Raw genomic sequence first — 20,210 nt, 5'->3', positions numbered from 1 at the left:
GTATACCCATTTTTTATAGATCTCAAAAATACATTATTCATAAACATATATAATGCAAAATATATTCAAACAAATATGGAAACAATAGCCATCACCGTCAAGATACTGATAATCTCTGAGGACGAGGAAAGGGGAAAAGATTGGGATAAAGTTTAATCTGCACTCTTAATATCTTTTTTAAAGAACTAAATCAGTAAATTCCAGGAGTAAATGGCCTCACTGATAAATTCAAACTCTTGGAAAAAAATTTAGAGTATATTTCCTATTTTACTCATTTTACAAAGCCAGCATTACCCTGATACCAAAACCAGACACAGCCACTGCACACAAAGAAAATTAGAGGTCAATATCCCTGATGAACATAGCTGTAAAAATTCTCAACACATTACCAAGCCCAATTCAACAATACATTAAAAGGATCATACACCATCAAGAAGTGTGATTTATCCTTGGGATATAGGATGATTCAGTGTCCATAAATCAGTGTGATACACCACATTAACAAAACGAAGGATAAAAATCATATCTCAGTAGATACAGAAAAAGCATTTGACAAAATTCAATATCCATTCGTGATGATGGTAAGAGCAGATGTAATGGGCTTGATGGTGCCATATATATATATATATATATATATATATATATATATATATATATATATATATCTATATCTCAAGTCCTAACTCCTAGAACCTGTGTTATCCTATATGGTGAAGGATTTACAAATGTATTTAAAAGCTAAATACGTGGGCAGCCCTGATGGCCCAGCGGTTTGGCGCCGCCTTCGGCCCAGGGTGTGATCCTGGAGACCCGGGATCGAGTCCCACATTGGGCTCCCTGCATGGAGCCTGCTTCTCCTTCTGCCTGTGTCTCTGCCTCTCTCTCTCTCTCTCTCTCTCTCTCTCTCTCTCTCATAAATAAATAAATAAAAATTAAAAAAAAAAAAAAAAAAGAAATGTTCAGGGATCCCTGGGTGGCGCAGCGGTTTGGCGCCTGCCTTTGACCCAGGGCGCGATCCTGGAGACTCGGGATCGAATCCCACGTCGGGCTCCTGGTGCATGGAGCCTGCTTCTCCCTCTGCCTATGTCTCTGCCTCTCTCTCTCTCTGTGTATGACTATCATAAATAAATAAAAATTAAAAAAAAAAGAAATGTTCATCTAGGAGAGAAGTAAGAAATTAAACACACTAGAAAAATGATGATGTGAAAATGATGATGTGAAAACAGAGTTTGGAGTGATGTGGCCACAAGTCAAGGAATCCTTACATCTACCAGAAGCTGGAAGAAACAAGGCTCAGTTTCTCCCCTAGAGCCTCCAATGCCTTAATTAGGACCCCTGGCATCTAGAACTTTGAGAGACGAAACTTCTGTTGTGTTAAGCCTTCATGTTGTGCTAATTTATTACAGTAACCCCAGAAAACTAATATAGCAGTAAACTACTGAAAATTTTAGAAAAGTCTAGTAGAAAAAACCACCCTTCATGCTTTAACAACTTTACCTGTTAGCAAAAGATGAATTCACTGTGGCTGCTAATTCCATTTCTCACTAGAGCTTTTTAAAAGGCAGAGGACCTACAGTACCAGTTAATCAGGGATTAAAAAACTAAAATACCTTGAGACTAGTTCTGCTTTCACTGCACTTCCTACATATTCAACTTGAATCCAGTTGATACCACTAAAATACTGGTAAGAAAGTAGATAGAATCTATTAGAATATGACTTTAATGTATATAAAAAATAAAAATAAACTTAGTTTAATAAAATTATCTCTAAAGTATTAGAAGACCAACTTCTATTGCACAGGGTTTTGTTTTGGTTTTTTTTTTTAAGAATAAAAGTGAACTGTATGAGATTTTTTTTTTTACCAGCTTTGGAAATTAATAAACATTACAAGGATATCCTAACAAGAGAAACAACCAGATATAATGCACCCCCTGATACTTATCACCTATACCAAAAACCAACCTACACCTAACAAGCCGATACATCTAACCCAACTTACAGAATAATGTGTTAAACCTCACTATGGGAATGCAATCAGCAAAACCCAGACTATAAGAATGCAACTGGCAGAAATCCAAACAATCCCAATCTAAGCTAATAAAGGAAAAATCACAGTAAGAAACCAGTAAGACACCACCTTAACCAAATGATTGAGGTTAACACAGTAATAAGTGATATTGATAGCATTGTACCCCCTGCTAATACTGCACTGAGAAGGGTACGTCAGCTCTGTAGTATTTCTCTCAGTAATGTACAACCTCAATGTAATCCTAAGAAAACATCAAATTGCAATTCAGGGACTCTTCATCAAATAACTACCAGGAATTTTCAAACGTTTTAATGTCATGAAAGGAAAGACTAAAGAACTGTCACAGATCAGAGGAAACAGTGGCAACGTGATATCCAAATGCAGTGTGATATACTGAATTAGACTCTGGAACAGAAAAAGAATATTAGTATAAAAACTGGTGAGACTGACTATACTAAGTAGTTAATAATATTGTACTGATGTTAATTTCTTAGTTCTGATCATTGTACTATAATTATGCCAAATATTAATATGTAGGGGAGCTATACTATTTTTGCCACTCTAAGTTTAAAGTTAAAGTAAAAAGCTAAGAAAGGGCAGCCTGGGTGGCTCAGCGGTTTAGTGCCGCCTTCAGCCCAGGGCATGATCCTGGAGACCTGGGATCGAGTGCCACGGCAGGCTTCCTGCATGGAGCCTGCTTCTCCCTCTGCCTCTCCCTTTCTATCTCTCTCTGTGTCTCTCATGAATAAATAAATATCTTTAAAAAAAATCTAAAATAATGTTTAATTTCATAAAAAGGGAGATTTAACAGACATACCAATTATGATGTACTAATTTATCTGGATTCTTTTTTTTTAAAGATTTTTATTTATTTATTCATGAGAGACACACACAGAGAGAGACAGAGACATAGGCAGAGAGAGAAGCAGGCTCCATGCAGGAAGCCTGATGTGGGACTCGATCCTGGGACTCCAGGCTCACTCTCTGGGCTGAAGGCGGACGCTTAACCACTGAGCCACCCAGGCGTCCCAATTTATCTAGATTCTTAAACAAAAATGGTAATTTAAAAAACTAGATGTTTGATGATATTAAGAATGGCTAATTTTGGAGGTACAATAATGGTACTATCATGATTTCAGAGTTTATTTAGAGATAAATATTAAAGTATTTGTGAATAAAATCATGCTTGTGATTTGCTTTAAAATAATGAGGGTACGGGAAGAAAGTAGAAGAAGGTACAAACGAAACAAAATTGGCCATAGTTGATAAATGCTGAAGCCCACTAACAGGGACGTGGTGGTTTGTTATATTCTAAGTTTGTATAGGCTTGAAAATTTTTCTATTAACTAAAAAATGTATACACACACTCATATATAACACAATCTAAAAAGAAAACTAGAAGGAAATTTAAATAAACAGAATTAGCCATGTATAAATACCATTCAACTAAAACTATTATTTCAATCACTCCTAAATTTCAATTATGTATTTCAAATTCAACTTACCTACAAAACTTCCCAAGCACTGGAAAGCTCCCTTGGCCTATCTAAGCACAAGCCTGTGACTCTAGACAAGGCTGCTCTCATATTGCTTTAACTTCTCTAACCAAAAATCATAGCTCTCAATTCTTTTTCTTTCAATGAATGAGGGATATTAAGTGTCTTTAATGCCAAACTTAATTTTTGTAAATCGAAGAAAAAAAGCAAGCGTTTTCAGGTTCAATATTATCTGTTCTTTCCCATGTCAACTTCTAAAATAACTTTAGTTTTCTTCTTTGAATCCTGATGACTTTACAAGAAAAAAAAAAGTTTGCTTTGAGGCCATCCTTTCTCATCCTGAGATATTTTTTTCTTAAAGATTTTATTTTTCTAGGTTGAAGCACTTATGTGTTGGTGAAAGGCTGTAGTGCTTTCCTGACCTGTCATGGAAGCCCACGCAGAAAAAGGAACCAGAAGCTCAAAGTAGTTTGGAGTGCTGAGCCCCCTACATGGAAAGCAGCTGGAGAGAGCCCCACAGTCCTTTGATGGATTTGATGGGAATGAGAAATAAACTTTTGTTAAACTATGAAAAATAGTTTCTTTTGAGTAGTCTGTATACCCAACATTGGGTTCGAAGCCACAACCCTGAAATCAAGAGTTGCATGCTCCACCCACTTAGAAACCAGGCACACACACACACACACACACACACGCCCCCGCTCCCCCAGATCTTTATTTCTAATGAGGTCAAAATGATTTCCTGGCTACAAAGTTCTATTCCTTTTAGTTACTGTTGTTAATTAATTTTGTTTGATCCTCACTCTTTCCTGCTGCCAATTAACCATTTCTTTCAGTTTCTCCTTCCTCTCTAGTAAGTATTCATTAGAGAACACACTAAGGTTCTTTTTCTTTTTTTAAAGATTTTATTTATTAGAGAAAGAGAGACAGAGCACATGTACAAGCAGGGGTGGGGGGGAGAGAAGAGAGAAAGACTCCCTGCTGAGCAGAGAGCCTGACTTGGGGCTTAATCTCAGGACCCACACACACACACACACACACACACCAAGATACTGACCTGAGCCCAAGGCAGAGACTTAACTGACTGAGCCATTCAAGCACCGCCACACTAAGGTTCTTTAATGAAAAAACAAACAACCACCACCACCTACATTTACCAGCAGTTTTTCTTCTTTCTGTTTCTGGAACTATTTATTGAATACCTTACCATTACCATAATTTTTAAGCCATAAGTAAAACATATCAAAATAATTTTTATTTATTTATACATGAGAGAGAGAGAGAGAGAGAGAGAGAGAGAGGCAGAGACACATGCAGAGGGAGAAGCAGGCTCCATACTGGGAGCCCGACGTGACTCCATCCCGGGTCTCCAGGATCAAGCCCTGGGCTGAAGGTGGCGCTAAACCGCTGAGCCACCCGGGCTGCCCACAAAACAATTTTTAAATAGGTTTCACAACAATTTCCTTACCAAAAGAATAGGACCTCACTTGATACTTTTTTTTAAAAAAAGATTTTATTGATTTATTTATGAGAGACAGAGAGACAGAGAGAGAGAGAGAGAGAGAGGCAGAGACACAGGCAGAGGGAGAAGCAGGCTCCATGCAGGGAGCCTGACGTGGGACTCAATCCTGGATCTCCTAGGCCCTGGGCAGAAGGCCGTGCTAAACCACTGAGCCACCTAGGCTGCCCCTGCTTGATACTTTAGCATATGCTTGTGAATCCTGATTAAATTCACTTAGTGTACCATTAAATTCACATTATAAATACAAGTGGTAATCACTGGGTTTGCACCATCTGCCCCACAGGCTAGCATCAAAGTGTAATAAGACTCCTCATACACCTGGCATACAAAAATTGAGACTGATTGGTTCTTATGAACAAATCTGGGCCACAATTTTTTTAAATGCAAATATCGAACACTGTTGGTAAGAGAATAAGATTTGAATATGGGACAATGATAGAGTTACAAAAAGCCAGGAATCAAGTCAATAAATCTATGGACTTCATACAGTTCAGACTATACTTGTGAGTGATAGGATTTTCAGGGCAGAAAAGATACTAGACCCATTCATATCTTTAAAAAGTCTCATGTATATACAAATAGATATAAGGATTGGTCAAATTTGGGGCACCTGGGTGGCTCAGCGGTTGAGCATCTGCCTTTGGCTCAGGTCATGATCCTGGAGTCCTGGGATTGAGTCTCGCATCAGGCTCCCTGCAGGGAGTCAGCTTCTCCCTTTGTGTATGTCTCTGCCTCTGTGTGTGTGTGTGTGTGTGTGTGTGTGTGTGTGTGTGTCTCTTTTATTTATTTATGAATAAATATGTGCTCGCTTCAGCAGCACACATACTATTTATGAATAAATAAAATCTATAAAAAAAAGGATTGGTCAAATTTAAATAGGTACACCTATACTATGCAACAGTTAAAATGAGCTCCCCAAGACAAGTGAAAAAAGCAATTTGCAGAATATTATGTTAAAGAAAGTCATTGACATATGTTTTTAGATTATGTACACATTTATATAGATAATAGAATACTTATATATTTATACATGCAAATGAAGACACTGAAAGGATGCCTACAAAAGTTTAGGGGGTGGTCTTTCATATTCTGTTCCAAACATTTCACTTCTGTAATATTTTGATCTTTTATAATAAATATTAAATAATGTTTAAGTAATTAAATGAAAGAAAAACAAAGCAAAGAGAAGCTTTACTGGACAAATTCTGGAATGAAAGAACTTAGGGCTCTGATTTTCATGATTTGTCCTAACAGCAGAGGCCAAGTCAATTTGCCATAAAGATTAAAAGAAAACTCAAATTCTCATTTTGTTTAATCACATATCTACTATTTGCCCTTTGTTCTTTAAAACAAAATTACAACTAAATAGCCCAAAATACAGAAACATTTTTAATTCTAGAAGAAATCATGATACAATAATGAAAATTACCAAATTCTAAATTAAAAAATTGTTTCACAAAAGGATATTCATATATAGAAAAACTTTGTCATAGGCCCCTTTTAAAAGTGAAAACAAACGAAGATCTTTTTTTTTTTTTATAGCAACAAGTCTTTATTTTCATATAAGGTGCCCCAGCAGGTGACCATCAGAGAACACACTGCTGTTTACAGATACACAGAACCGAACAAGAGCATGTTAGCATGCGGCCTTACTGTACACATGGGACACTGGTGAATGGTTTCAGACACTGCAATTAGGAAACAGAATGGGCCAACGCCACCTGTCCAGAGGTTCACGGATCACTCAGCAGTGCCGCGGGAGGTCTTTACCTGAAAGCAGAATCACGATCACTCTGGCAGTCTCTGAGCAACTCTAAAACGCAAGTCTAGTGAGAGACAAGCAAGCAAGCGAGAGATACCCTGTCCCATCAGAGGGAGGCTGATTCAGGGCCTGCACTGGCACGTTTCTCAGCGGCAATGTAGCCGTTTTAATAGCCTGGGTTTTCCTTACCACATTTGCTGGCCATCAGCAAAAGTAAGAATTTCCAACACATGAGCTGAATAAGCCTAGGATTAAAAAGCAGAACACTGTCCACGTAACAGAGCTGCTGCTACTTTGTGACTTCTGCCCAGTTCTCACCTGTTGTCCTGCAAAATCCCCTCATCTGATGAATTTTAGCAAAGCTTCTAGCAACTGTAACAGACCTTTCCTAACCCAGCTCTAGATGCTAAGTATCAGAAACAAGTGCCCGTGAAGTGGATGTGTCCATGGGAAAATGGCATTAGGAAAGCCTAATCTTTCTAACTACATATTATTACATGTATTATTAGTCCTATTATTAATTCCCCTTATAAGATAGGCATATATGGTGCTGCCATGCAAAAAACATCCTGGAAAGCTAAAATAAGAGTAATTTTTCAGGGTTTTGCTAAATTCAATTGTTTGTACTCCTTCAATGTAAACTCCCAAAGAGAAAGACAACTAACTACTAGATCCAGAAGGAAAAAGTTACCTTTCTCCCAAAAATTACTTAATTACTATAAGATTTTATTCAGTAACATTGAACCAACAAAGTTTGGAACATTTAGTCAAGCTTTCTCTGGAGAACTGATTAAAAATACCATGTCTCCTGGAGGAGCAAAAACAACAAAAACACCCCCCTCCACAATAAACCTGAAAGTTACCTGAATTTTAATAATTAAATTCAAAGACACCTTAGGGATTTCAATCACAGCTTTCTAAGTCATTAACACAATATTTTATATTAAAGAAAAAAAATGAATCTATTTTGTCAATAATAAATTTGATTTTTTGGCTGACAGATTTTATGGTTTTCATGTCAGCAATGACATCCATTTTTATTGCACAAAAACATCAAATACCACCTACGCTATTTCTTAGCACCCAAACAGCTATAATACATCACACTGATTCACAGAATACAAACAATAAGAATAGAAAGTAGCACTAGAACCACCTATTGATGTATTTCTCAGGTGGCCATGAACCTGGGCCTCTCTGGAATCAAGTTCCCCAGGTTCCTCTGCCCAGTGAAAGCAAGCAGACTCTGGACTCATCTGTGACTCCAGGGATTAACAACAACAACAAAAAAAGTGTTAGTTGCTATTCATGGGAGAACAAAAAAAGAGACTAACCACATGGAACATAGAAGATTCCTGGTTAGGGATATAGTATGGAAATGTAGAGAAGATCTGGTTCACAAATGCTCTTTACAGTTGTTTATGATGAATTCTGTATGTCCTTGACATTAGACCCATACAAATCAAGTATTTCATAATGGCAGAAATGAAAAGTCAATACAAATATTTCTGTTTAGGAAATTCAACCACAAGTTTCTAGAAGCTTAATACTAGCATTGTATTTAAAGTAAATGTTATTACATAAGATATCTTACTTAAAGGCAACTATCACAAAAAAACATTCATAATTTTTTTTTATTTAACTGGTCAATTTTTTAAAACTATGAAGATAAATGCATTATATGTACATTTATTCTTTATAATTTGTTTCAGTAAGTTTTAGAATACATTATGTTCTGGATAAAGACTTAAATGTATAATACTATGATCCATTAACAGAATATTTTAAAAACTATTAATCAAGCTCTCAAACTAGATACCTTTATTAATCAGAACTAACAAATATGTACAGTGTAGGACTATTGTGAGAATTAAATGAAAAACTGTTAATATTTCTATAAGATCTTTGCATTCAGTCTGTAAAATACTATAGAATTCTCTTCATGGTTGTCTTTATGAATACTCTTGCCTGGAATGCTCTTCTCATGGCTGGCCTCTTACCTCATGTCACAACTTAAATGTCTCTTACTTAGAAAGGCCTTCCTGATCATATAACTTTGTTACTCTTTTTCTCAGTACCCTAAATATTCTGCTCAGTACTTATCTGGTATTTTTACTTGCCCCACTAGAATAAAAAGTCTGTGGACATAGGGACACATCTGTCTTTTTCACTACTGAATTCCCTTCATCTAACATGGGGCCTAGGTCAAAGAAAGTGCTCAATAATTACCATCTTAATGATGACTAAATAAATGTCCAAACAACTACCAGAGACCACTCTTTCAAGGTATTACAGGCACAAGTTTAATGCATCATCTTCATATATACCTACTTTATCTAGTTTTTTTTTAAAGAAGATTCATAATTTAAGATAGTGAGAGGAATACAGATATTTCCATAAAGTGAAAATATCAAACCTTATTTTTTACTTATGATTTTTCCAAAGGTTATCTTTGCTCAAAGGTTGTCAAACATTTTGGTCTCAGAACTTTATATTCTTAAATACAAAGAAAGAGGTTTTCATGTGGATTATATCTACCAATGTTCACATTAAAAATTAAAACATTTTAAAATTCATTAAAAATCTATGTATTACCAATAAACTCAAAGTAACAACACATTTTTATGGAAAATAACTTTTCAAAAACAAAAACATCTTAGAAGAATGGTACTGGTTTACTAATCTAATAATTGGTTTACTACAAAGACAGCTGGATTCCTTTTCTATTGTGATTTGTAAATTTGGTTTTAGTAGATAAAGAAAATCTAACCTCACACTGATTAATAATTGTAAAAGGGAAGCATTTTTAGTACTTTTTCTGATAACTGTGGATATCTGATAACTGTGGATATTATTCTTTGATACTGCACCAAAACTAAGTAAGTGGTAGTTTCTGGAAAGTTGCCATGTACTGTATCAATGAGCTTTTCCTACTCTACTACATTAAAATTCATTGCTCCATTTAACTCTTTGAATGAAATTTTTATCCCTCCATGGTTCTGTAATGTCATGCATTGGTCATGTTTAAAATAGTGGTTCACTAAGTTATGCTGATCTCCTAAATGCTGATGTTTCACTACACAGTATTTTAAAATTACATTTATTAATATCATCACTGATAAAATGAGAAAAGACTTTTTCTTGGGAACTGTCAAGCTTACATTGATACAAGTTTTCCAAAATCCTAATTTTTGCTCAAAAGCTCAAATTTTATCTTTGGCAATCAATATCAGTAATTTTCCATGACCCGATGAGCTCACTTCACTCGTTTTTGAGAAGATGTCTGCAAATATCATGTCTGAGCAATGATTTATCTGTCAGTTGCTCTTTTCAGCAAAAACTGTATACAACTTAAAAGTATTAACTAAAATACCTTTATAAGTGCTTTTACTCAAGACAATCATCATACTTTGGTATGAAGCCAAAGTGTTTCATGAATACTTCCTATTTCTTCACACCAAATATTAAAAAGATGCACTCAAAGGTAAAGATTTAATAAAATTAGTAACATTTACTATTTCATTAAGGACATTCTTATATAAAATTGGCTCAAAAAAAAAAAAAGAAAAAACTCAGGGAGTTGAGGAAAGATCTAGAAGAGGATCCTGAGTTCCCTTCACCCCACAGACACAACTACATATATCCAACTAGCTCTGTAAATGACTTGAAGATTAGCAGAAAAGACCTTCCACAGTTACAGAGAGGAGGCCACGCTGAAAAGACAGGAGGAAAAAAAAAAAAAGACAGGAGGGGTGGAGACTCCAGCAAGACCAAACACAATTGGGAGGGACAACCCAAGCACAGAGAAGCCAGAAGATCAGACATCACATGAGGCAATGGAGACTTACATTGGAAAATGAGTCCCCATAACAAACATCTGGCTTTGAAAACAAATGCGGCTTACCTTTGGGAGCTTTTCAAATAAGCAGGACTCAAACTCCAGGTACTTTAGAACTCACTGGGCTTAACACCAGGGAGAGCCAAGGTTGACAGGAAACTGAGTCCCTGCCTTTAAAGAGCCAGCATAATAAACTGGGCCAGAGACACTGCACAGAAGCAGCAGTTTGAAAAGTGCCTGGGATATACATGAAGGAGATTTATTTACTATCTCAGAACGTGTGCTGGCAGGGAAGGATCTTCAAATTTCTTCAGGAACAAAATGCTGGCAGATGCCATTTCTCTTTCCTTTCCTCAACCAAGATAGTCAGATATTCTTGGAAGCCACCACTAATGTATCTATCGTGCTAGTACCACATGCTCAGCTACTGCATTCCCCTGAGGACCCACCCATCTAAACCTGCCTGCTTTGGCTGACTTCCCTCCAAAGCAGCTCCAGCTCCACCACACTCTGCAAGCAGCCTCAACAGAGACCACCACTCCAAAGTGACTACTGTCCTGAGGACAGGGGAAAATAAACCCACACATCAGCACACTTGCAATTCTTGTATTGCTGAGCCTCTTAGCTGGTTGCACAGAGAGCAAGCCATGTCATTCAATGCATCTGCAACTGTGGCAGGGAGGTTAACTGCAGACACCTACTCTGGCTGCTAGCCCCACCCACCTAAAGCTTGTGGTAGCCTCAGAGGAGTCTCTTAATAGTGCAGGGATCAAACCCTGCAAGGTGCACCCACAGCAGACAAATCAGGTCATTGTAGCTAGCTAGGCTGAAAGCAAACACAGCTCAGCCACAACACTAGGGTGCATGCAGTCCATAGAGAAGACACCCTGGAGCACCTGGTGACCCAACAAGATTGAGCACAGGGCACCACAGTGACCTGTTGTACACAAGGCCACTACTTTCAAGACCAGGAGATGGAACCAACTTCTCTAATACATAGAAAACAAGAGTTAGGCAAAATGAAGAGATAGAGGAATATGTCCTAAATGAAGGAACAGGACAAAATGACAAAATGAACCAAATGAAATGTAGATAAGCAAAATACCTGATTGATAATTCAAAATAATGATCATAGATACCCAATGGACTTGAAAAAAGAGCAGAAGAACTCAGTGAAATCTTAAAGAGACAGATAACATTAAAAAAAAAAATCCAGAGAGCTAAAGAATTCAAGAGTGGCATTAAATAGTAAAAAAAACAAAAACAAAACAAAAAAACAAAAAACAAAAACTGCTTCACATTAAATAGTAAAAAACAAAAAACAAAAAAACAAAAAAAAAATCAAGAGTAGAAAAAAATACACTAGAGGGAGTCCATAAATTAGAAGATGCAAAAGAATGTATTAGCAATCTGGAAGATATGATAATGGAAAGCAACTAAGTTGAAGAGCAAAGAGGAAAAAGTAGTAATAAAAAGTGAGAATAGGTTAAGAGAACTCAATGACACTAACAAATGTAATAGCATTTGTATTATAGGGATCCCTAAAAAGAAAAGTGAAAGAGAAGGGAACAGAAAACATGTTTGAAGAAATAGCTAAAAACTTCCTAATCTGGGAAAGGAATGGACATCCAGATCCAGGAAGTACAGAAAGTCCCTAAAACAAGATTAACCCCAAGAGCTCCACACCAAAACACATAATAATTACAATGGCAAAAAGTAAAGGTAAAGAGAGAATTCTAAAAGCAGGAAAAAAAAAAAAGAAGAAGAAAGAAGAAGAAGAAGAAAGAAGAAAGAAGGAAGAGAAGAAGAAGAAGAAAGAAGAAAGAAGGAAGAAAAGAAGAAGAAGAAGAAGAAGAAGAAGAAGAAGAAGAAGAAGAAGAAGAAAGAAGAAGAAGAAGAAGAAGAAGAAAGAAGAAAGAAGAAAGAAGAAAGAAGAAAGAAGAAAGAAGAAGAAGAAGAAGAAGAAGAAGAAGAAGCTGCTACATACAAGATATAAGAGAAACTCCTTACAACTACCAGTTGATTTTTCAGCAGAAACCTTGCATACCAGAAGAGAGTGGCATGATATATTCAAAATCCTGAGAGGAAAAACCTTGCAACAAAGAATAATCTACCTAGCAAGATTATCATTAAAAATAGAATGAGAAAGAGTTTCCCAGACAGACAAAAGTTAAAGGAGTTCATCGCCACTAAACCAGCTTTATAAGAAATGTTAAAGATGCTTAAAGTGTAAAATCCATTAAAAAAAAGAAAATTATAAAAGCAAATATATAGTAAAAGTAGTAGACTAATCACTTATAAAGTGAGTATAGAGGTTAAAAATCCAAAAATAGGGGATCCCTGGGTGGCTCACTGGGTTAGCACCTGCCTTTGGCCCAGGGCGTGATGCTGGAGTCCCAGGATCGAGTCCCACATCAGGCTCCCTGCATGAAGCCTGCTTCTCCCTCTGCCTGTGTCTCTGCCTCTCTCTCTCTCTGTGTGTCTCTCATGAATAAATAAAATCTTTTTAAAAAAATCCAAATAGTAAAGTGAATTACTTCTATAAAATAAGATATCCTAAATAAAAAGATGTAAAATATGCAATTATATACATAAAATATGGAAGTAAAAATGTAGCACTTTTAGAATGTGTTCCAACTTAAGTGACCATCAACTTAATATAGACAAATGCACACATGTATCTGACTCTAATGTAACCATGAATAAAAAACCTGTAATAGATACACACAAAGCCAAACACAAGAGAGCAAAAGAGAATGAACTATAAAAACAACCAGAAAATAATTAACAAAATGGTAATAAATACATACCTATCAAAAATTAAATGTAAATGGACTAAATGCTCCAACCATAAAATATATGTAACTGAATAGATTTAAAAAAAAAAAAAAAAAAACGAGAACCATCTATATGCTGCCTACAAGAAACTTGCTTCAGACCTAACAACACATACAGGCTAAAAGTGGAAAAAAAAAAAAAAAAGGAAAAACATACACCATGCAAATGGAAATGAAAGAAAAAAAAAAAGCTGGGGTAACAAAAATTATATCAAACAAAATAGATTTTAAAACAAAGACTGGGCAGCCCAAATGACTCAGCTTTAGTACCACCTTGAGTCCAGGGCCTGATCCTGGAGACCTGGGATCGAGTCCCATGTCAGGCTCCCTGTATAGAGCCTGCTTCTCCCTCTCTCTCTCTCTCTCTCTCTCTCTCTCTCTCTCTCTGTGTGTGTGTGTGTGTGTCTCATGAATAAATAAATAAAATCTTAAAAAAAATAAAAATAAAACAAAGACTATAGCAAGACAAAAAAGTACACCACATAATAGAGGGATCTATCCAACAAAAGGATTAACAAATATAAATATTTAAGCACCCAACATTAGAGCATTTAGATAGATACAGCAAACATTAATAGACATAAAGGGACAAATTTGACAGCAATGTAGTAATAGTATGGAATTTTAACATCCACTTACATCAATGGATAGATCATCCAGACAGAAAAATCAACAAGGAAACGGTGGCTTTGAACAACACAATAAACCAGATAAATACAGAATATTCTATCCAAAAACAGCAGAATACACATTATTTTCAAGCGCACCTGGACCATTCTTCAGAACAGATCACATGTTAGGCCACAAAATAAGTCTCACTAAATTACTCAAGAGACACAAAAGGATGTAAAATATGAGGTCATATAAATAAACCATGGAGGAGAAAGTGGAGTTAAGAAGACTGAAATGTCACACATCTTTTCCAACCACAATGATACAAAATTAGAAATTTAAAAAATCTGGAAAGAACACAAATGCATGGAGACTAAAGAACATGCTACTAACAATGAATGGGTTAACCAAGAAATCAGAGGACATAAAAAACATATGGAGATGAAAATGAAAACACGTGACCCAAAATCTTTGGGACACAGCAAAAGTAATTCTAAGAAAGAAGTTTATAGCAATACCAAACCTACCTTAACAAAATGAAAAATCTCAAATGAACTAACTCTATAGAAAAAGAAAAAACAGGGATCCCTGGGTGGCGCAGCGGTTTAGCGCCTGCCTTTGGCCCAGGGCGCGATCCTGGAGACCCGGGATCGAATCCCACATCGGGCTCCCGGTGCATGGAGCCTGCTTCTCCCTCTGCCTGTGTCTCTGCGCCTCTCTCTCTCTCTCTCTCTCTCTCTCTATCATAAATTAAAAAAAAAAAAAAAAGAAAGAAAGAAAAAACAAAGTCCAAATTAGAAGAAAGGAAATTATAATTATACTTATTGTATTATTTATAAATATATTCCTATATTTAAAATATATGGAATACATAAAATAGTTTATTATATTTATAATACATATAACTTTATATATGTAATTTTTAAAAGATTAATGAAACCAAGAGCTGGTTCTGTTAAAAGATAAAACTCATAAACTGTTAGCCAGACTCATCAAGAAAAAGAGGACTCAAAATCAGAAATGAAGGAAGAGAAATAATAATTGGCATCATAGAAATACAAATTACAAGAGAATACTATGAAAGAGTATATGCCAACAAATTTGGACCATCTAGAAGACATGGATAAATTCCTAGAAATATACAATCTTCAAACTGAATAAGGAAAAAAAAAACGAGAAAATTTGAACAAACCGACTACTAACAACAAAATTAAATAGGCAATCAACAAACTGTGAACAAAAGTCTAGGACCAGATGGCTTCACTGATGAATTCTACCAAACAATTAAAGAAGAGTTAATATCTATTCTTCTCAAATTCTTCTAAAAAAAGAAAAAGGATAACTTCCACAAGACCAGCATTACCCTAATACTAAATCCAGACAAAAACAATATGAAAACAAAAAACTTCAGGTCAGTATCCCTGGTGTGCATAGATGCAAAAATTCTCAAGTAAATATTAGCAAAACAAATTCAAAGATACATTTAAAAAATCATTCACACATGATCAAGCGGGGATAGCAAGAGTGACTCAATATTCACAATCAATGTGATATACTGAATTCAAAGAGAAAGAATAAAAACCATATTATCATCTCAATAGATGCGGAAAAAGCATCTGATAAACAACAATACCCACCCATTCATGAAAAAAACACTCTCTACAAACTGGATTTAAAGGGACCATACCTCAACATAATAAAGATCATATATGAGAAACCCATAGTTAACATGTACTCAATGGTGAAAAACAGAAAGCTTTTCCTCTAAGATTAGAAATAAGACAAGGTTGTCTACTTTCACCACTTTTATTCAACACTGTATTGGATGTCCTGGCTATAGCAATCGGACAAGAAAAAGAAATAAGTCATCCAAATTGGTTGGGAAGAAGCAAAACTGTCACTATTTGCAAATGACATGATACTATATATAGAAAACCTTAACTAGTTCACCAAAAATGTTATTAGAATAAATGAATTCAGTAAAGTTGCAAGATACAAAAGTAACATACAGAAATTGGTTGCATTTCTCTACAGGAATAATGAAGCAGCAGAAAGAGAAATTAAGAAAACAACTACATTTACAATTGCACTAAAAAGAATAACTAGAAATAAATTTAACTGAGGAGTTGAAAGACCTATACTCTGAAAACTGCAAAACATTGATAAAAGAAACTGAAAATGACAGAAACAAATGGAAAGGTATACCATGTTCACAGATTGGAAGACTACTGTTAAAATGCCCAACCTACCCAAAGCAATCTATAGATTCAATGTAATCTGTATCAAAATACCAATATTTCCGAAATGCCAATGTTCTTCACAGAACTAGAACAAATAATACTGATTCTAATTGTATGGAAACACTGATGACCCTAAATAGCCACAACAACCTTGAAAAAGAAAAACAAAAGTGGAGGTAACACAATGCAAGACTTCATGATACACTACAAACTACAGTAATCAAAACAATAGGGTACTGATACAAAAACAGACACATAGATCAGCAAAACAGGATAAAGAGTCCAGAAATAAGGGGAAGCCCAGTTGGCTCAGTGGTTTAGCACTGCCTTCGGCCCAGGGCATGATCCTGGGGACCTGGGATCAAGTCCTGCGTCGGGCTCCCTGCATGAAGCCTGCTTCTCCCTCTCTGTGTCTCTGCCTCTGTGTGTGTGTGTGTGTGTGTGTGTGTGTGTGTCTCATGAATAAATAAATAAAAATCTTAAAAAAAAAAGAGTCCAGAAATAAACCCAAAGCTATATGGTCAATTAGTCGATGACAAAAGAGGTAAGAATATACAATGGAAAAAAGACAATCTTTTCAATAAATGGCGCTAGGCAAATCTGACAGCTTTATGAAAAAGAATGAAACTAAACCACTTTCTTACACCATTCACAACTCAAAATGAATCGAAGACCTAATGTGACACCTGAAACCACAAAACTCCTAAAAGAAAAAATAGGCAGTAATACCTACAGAAAGCCAACAGGCAAAAGATAAAATGCTCAAAATCACTAATCATAAGAGAAATGCAAATCAAAACCACAGTGAAATATCACATCAGTCAGAATGGATAGTAGTTCTTTCATTAAATCTTTACTTGTCAAATATCTGACTGCTACTAGGATTTAACAAAAATCTATAAAAACAAGACTAAGTCTTTATAATTTCTCTTTGGGACAATACATGTAAAAATGTGAAGAAACATTGTCAACTCAGTAAGACATGAAACAAATAAGGCAAAACTATAGTCAAGAAGGCAAAATTATTTGTATATAATATAGTTAACAATCAAGAAAACTTTAAAAGATTGACTAAAAACATTAATCAATAAGGGTGCTCAATAAAATGAGTTAGTACCTAAATTAACAGCGTCACACAATATGTAAATATCAAAGATAATTTAGAGAAATAAACCCATGTTAATTCTCCCCAAATTTACTTATAGATTCAATGCAATCCCAAATCAAAATTCCAGCAAAGTTTTTGTAGAAATCAACATGCTGATTCTAAAATATATATGGAAAGTCAAAAGAAATAAAATAGTCAAAACAGCTTTGAGAAACAAAAACGAAGTTGGAAGACTCATACTACCTGATTTCAAGACTTGCTATAAAGCTAAAAGCTCCAGATAAATATGGCAGTAGCAAAAAAGACACAGAACAGAATAAAGAATCCAGAAATAGCCCCCACGGCCAAATGATTATTTATAATGATGCAAAGGCAACTAAGTGGAAAAGCGATCATCTATTCAATAAAATGTGGACAATGTCTAATTATAAAATCAACTTAACATTCAAATGCAATAAAGTGAAAATCCATACCTCATACCATATACCAAACTTCTAGAAAAAAATCATAGGGAAATACTTTTTGACCCTAGAGGAAGCAAAACTTTATTTTACACAAACCTAAAAACAATCCATATAAGAAAAAATTATTAATTGGATTTAATCAAAATTTTTAAGTGTTTGCTTCCCTAAAGACATTGTTAGAAAAATAAAAAGGTAAGCCACAAACTGGAAAAATATATTTGCAAAGCATGTACCTGACAAACAACTTGAATAGGATAAAGAATTCTGGTAACTCAATAATAAAGAGACCAACAATAAAAGGGAGGGCAAAAGATTTGAATATAGAATAGGGATTGCAATAAAAACACAGAAAAATGCTCAATGCATTAATTACTAAGGAAATCCAAGTTAACAGTGAGGTATACTACACATCCTAGAAAGGCTAACCATACATACTAGGACTAACCATATAAAGTGTTGAAAAAGGGATCCCTGGGTGGCTCAATGGTTTAGTGCCTGCCTTCGGCCGAGGGCGTGATCCTGGAGACCCGGGACAGAGTCCCATGTCAGGCTCCCTGCAGGAAGCCTGCTTCTCCCTCTGCCTGTCTCTCTGCCTCTCTCTCTCTCTCTGTGTGTCTCTCATGAATAAATAAATAAAATCTTAAAAATAAATAATAAAATAAAATAAAAGTGTTGACAAGGATACAGAACAACCAGAACTCTCAAACACCATTGGCGGAAATGAAAAATGGTACAACCACATTGGAAAACAGCTGGGTAGTTTCTTAAAACATTTAAGAAACGACCCTCCTATTTTAATCGTAGATATTTACCCAAGAGTAATAAAAGTATATGTCCACACAAAGACTTGTACCCATTATGTTCATAAAAGCTTCCAATAACCAAAATTGGAAGCTCAAATTGCTCAACAAGAGATAGACAAATTATGGTAGAGCCATACAACATAATACTACTCAGCTATTACTCAGCTACAACATTGATGGATCTCAAAAACAATTATGCTGAGTGAAAGAAGCCAGGCAAAAACAAGTACTTACTGTATAACCTCATTTATATAAAATTCTAGAAAATATAAACTGATTTATGTGACAAACACAATCCATGTTGATCTGGGCCTACAGAGGAAAGGGAAAAGCAATAAAGAGAATAGAACAGAAGGCACAAGGAAACTTTTCAGAGTGATGGATAATTTGTCACCTTGATAGTAGTGATGGAATCATAGGTCAAAATTCATCCACTTTAATATGTGTAATTCACTGTACATCAATATCATCACAGTAAAGCTGGGGGAGGGGGAAAGGGGGGAAGAGGGGAAGAGGAAGGAAGAACACAGGAGGAAGAAGGAGAACAAAACTAGCCAAGTCCCTCCGTACTTATTCCCTCCTCACAACCCAGTGCCACTGGAGGAGGGAAAGTCCCAAGAAATCAGCAAGTAGATAAAATTAACTATATCTAAAGATGGTAAGGATACAGTGAGATATGAATGCATATACATAACTGATTAATAATTCATATGGAACAGAAACAGCTTATGTGGATGATACATAATGATATTATGACAAGACTCAAAAAACATTTTAAAAATCCTCTTTACCAAATAGTTTATCATTAAAATGTTTAAGCATCAAAAACTACTTTCAGTTTAATAATTAACAAGAAAATAGAAAAAAAGCAGACATATAGAGATTAACTTCATACTTTATTTTTACCAAAAAAAACTGATATATTTATTTTTTTAAAGATTTTATTTTTTCACGAGAGACACAGAGAGAGAGGCAGAGACACAGGTAGAGGGAGAAGCAGACTCCATGCAGGAAGCCTGATGTGGGACTTGATCCCGGGACTCTGGGATCATGCCCTGAGCCAAATGCCGATGCTCAACCACTGAGCCACTCAGGTGTCCCTAAACTGATATATTTTAATAATTACTTTTCTTTTTCATTCTACAGACTTATATTTGGTAAATAAAAGTTGTATAAATTCTATACTTTTTCTAAAAATCTTTTACTGTTTGTACTTGTTTTTACTACTTTTTTTAACTTTTTTTTTTTTACTACTTGTTCATCTATAGTGCAGGATAATCCTGCATTTTGAAAAAAGGAAAGATGAAATAAATGATTATATAAATTAACTTTAGAACATGATGCATTCAAATTATATTTTAATATAATCTTTTTAGAAAGTGCTTTCTAATTACTAACATATTCTGGCTTGCATACAAAAAATCCAAAAACAAGTTACATAATTCTCAAATATTTTCCAAAACAATCTACCAAAAGATCAAGTGAGTTACTCTTGATC

General features: G+C 35.3%; 1 protein-coding gene across 1 annotated transcript in view; it reads right to left on the bottom strand.

The window, feature by feature from the left end:
- The window catches only part of SDHAF3 (succinate dehydrogenase complex assembly factor 3), a 66,157-nt gene that overhangs the window by 10,142 nt on the left and 35,805 nt on the right, over positions 1 to 20,210 (bottom strand). The gene's annotated exons all lie outside the window — the stretch shown is intronic.

The sequence above is a fragment of the Vulpes lagopus genome, chromosome 13 (genome assembly GCF_018345385.1).
Source record: "Vulpes lagopus strain Blue_001 chromosome 13, ASM1834538v1, whole genome shotgun sequence".
Lineage (NCBI taxonomy): Eukaryota > Metazoa > Chordata > Mammalia > Carnivora > Canidae > Vulpes > Vulpes lagopus.
The sequence above is the reverse complement of the archived record's forward strand: the minus strand, read 5'-3'. Positions and strand labels throughout refer to the sequence as shown.